Consider the following 2500-nt stretch of genomic DNA (forward strand, 5'->3'; position numbering starts at 1 on the left):
AGGATTCCACTTAATGCTTAAAATATTTGCATGACATAATCTTTAAGCATTCTCTATCATAGTTATTGACCAAATGTTAATAACAATGAAACAAATTGGGTGAATGCTGGCCAGATTAGGATGTCTGCATTCACTTACACAAAATGCAATATTGTTTTAAATTCTACTATGGTATGGAACATATGTTGATTATATGTTCCCGCTGAATAAGCTCTGGTTCCAGCGGTTATCTCCTGTTTAATAAGCAATTCAGAACTTTCCCACACCTTTGACTATAAAAGCGCTACAAGAATTCTGAGGCATGATCAACTATCATCACCGTTTCTTGCCAGCCATCGCTCCCACTCATGCCCCCCTTTACGTCTCCCTCAAAGGCAAGCCAAAAGACCTAAAGTGGGTCTCCTTTAGGAGGCATTCTTTAGACACACAAAGAATGCCCAATCAACCACTGCTGTTCTCACTTTTACCGTGCCACATGCACCTCTCCTGCTTTCCACCAATGCCAGCGACGTTTGTATTGGTGCAGTATTCGAGAATGTGGTTAACTTCTTGCCCTTCCGATTGGCCTTCTTAAGTAGAAAACTGTCCAAGGCGGAATCTGGCTTCTCTACCTTTTTTGATCGTGAATTACTGGTGGTGCACTTGGCTGTCCGTCCCTTTCACCACTTCTTAGAAGGTACGCCCTTTGTCATTCACTCAGACTACATGCCTCTGTTTTACGCCTTCATTCGACCGTCCGATGCCCAGCCCACCCATCAACGTCGTCATCTCTCTGCTGAATACAATTGTACGCTTCAACATGTTCCTGGGAAAAAGATTCTCATTCCTGTTGCCCAGTCAAGAAACACATTGGCCACCATCCACCTGGTATTGGATTACAATGCCTCGGCAGAAGTGCAACGAAAAGATAGAGAGTATCAAGCATGTATGGCATCCTGCACATCCCTCCATTGAAAGGACATCCCTCTGGACAACTCCAACGCCACCTTCATCTGTGATATCAGTACTGGTAGAACTAGAACGTGGATACCTGCTCCCATGCGCCACAGGTGTTTGATTTCATTCATGGCCTTTTACATCCCTCGTGCCAAACTACTGCAAAGCTACAGAAGACAAATTTCATTTGGCACAGCATTACGAAGGCTGCTAAGGATTGGGTCACGCGCCTGTACTTCATGGTAAATTTCAAAAGTACATGTACACATGGATTGAGGATTGGGTACCTTTTCTCAACCTAAGCGGCGTTTTGTTCACAGTCATGTTGACATATGTAGGTCCCCTACCAACATCATAAAGACATCATTACCTGTTTACCATCATTGACCACTCCACTAATTGGCCTGAAGCCATAGAAACTGCAACGTCTACCTCATGTACATCTACCTCACTCTCAGGATGGATAGCAATATTTGGTATCACTGAGCATATTACTTCTGACAGGGGTACCACTTCACCTCTCAATTGTGGACATCATTAGCGAATCTCCTGGGAATCACTCTACATCAGACAACCGCCTACAACCCTGCTGCCAGTTGAACATTTTCATTGCACCTTCCAAGCAGCTTTGGTGTCCCACTGTAAGGACTCCAACTGGTTTAATCATTTTCACTGGATCTTTCTGGGACTGAAGATCCCTCCTAAAGATACCCTGAATATGTCTATGGAAAAACGTGCATTTCATTATTTTTACACAGTTTAAAGAAGACCTCAGGGCAGGTTCATCAAGTTGGATGACTACGCTAAAGGCTATAAACTCCTTATACACTCTGACTAAATACAACAATATCATGAAATGTTAATAAGAATTATAACAAGAATTAAACTTATCAATTCTATCAGTTATTACCAAAATTAACAGGTTACAGAAAAGGTAGAGTAATTGACGCCGGAGAGACTAGGAAAGAGGGTTGCTGGAGGGGTAGGAGGAGGGTCAGACAGAGGGAGGAAAGGAGAGAGGAGTGGGGGGGGGGTGAGTGTAGGTAATCAAGTTGCTTTACCTACATACCGGATTCACTTGCCTTAGGCTTTATTAGGACAAGAATGAATGCCTCAATTAATGAGATTTGAAAATGCATTATAGTATTCAAAATTAGAGGGAGGTCTATAGAGTGCTGTGTCAAAGTACCATTCTGATCATGTAATTAGTATGGGAGATTTTGAAGGAAAACACATAATTTTTTTGCCATAAATGCATAGTAGTTTGACGAATGCTGGTTCGATTGGGAGGAGTAAATTGAATGTTTTTTTTTTTTCTTTTTAAATGGATCTTCCTGTAAAGAATGGGCTTGTTTTTGAAACTTGGAGAAGAATATTACAACGTGTTACTCTATTGAGGTTATGAAGATATTGTTTAGTCCAGTATGGATAGGAAAGAGAGTAATTAAAAGAAAAAAAAAGAGAGATAAATGAGAATAACCTACCCATACCAATGTTTCATAAAAAAGAGAGATGCCGCAACTATAAATGGTCAAAATTCAACAACATTAATTCTTTATTTGTT

General features: G+C 41.0%; 1 protein-coding gene across 3 annotated transcripts in view; it reads left to right on the forward strand.

The window, feature by feature from the left end:
- The window catches only part of LOC137641507 (uncharacterized), a 130017-nt gene that overhangs the window by 79214 nt on the left and 48303 nt on the right, over positions 1-2500 (forward strand). The window lies entirely within an intron of this gene.

Source organism: Palaemon carinicauda, chromosome 5 (assembly GCF_036898095.1).
Source record: "Palaemon carinicauda isolate YSFRI2023 chromosome 5, ASM3689809v2, whole genome shotgun sequence".
Taxonomy (NCBI): domain Eukaryota; kingdom Metazoa; phylum Arthropoda; class Malacostraca; order Decapoda; family Palaemonidae; genus Palaemon; species Palaemon carinicauda.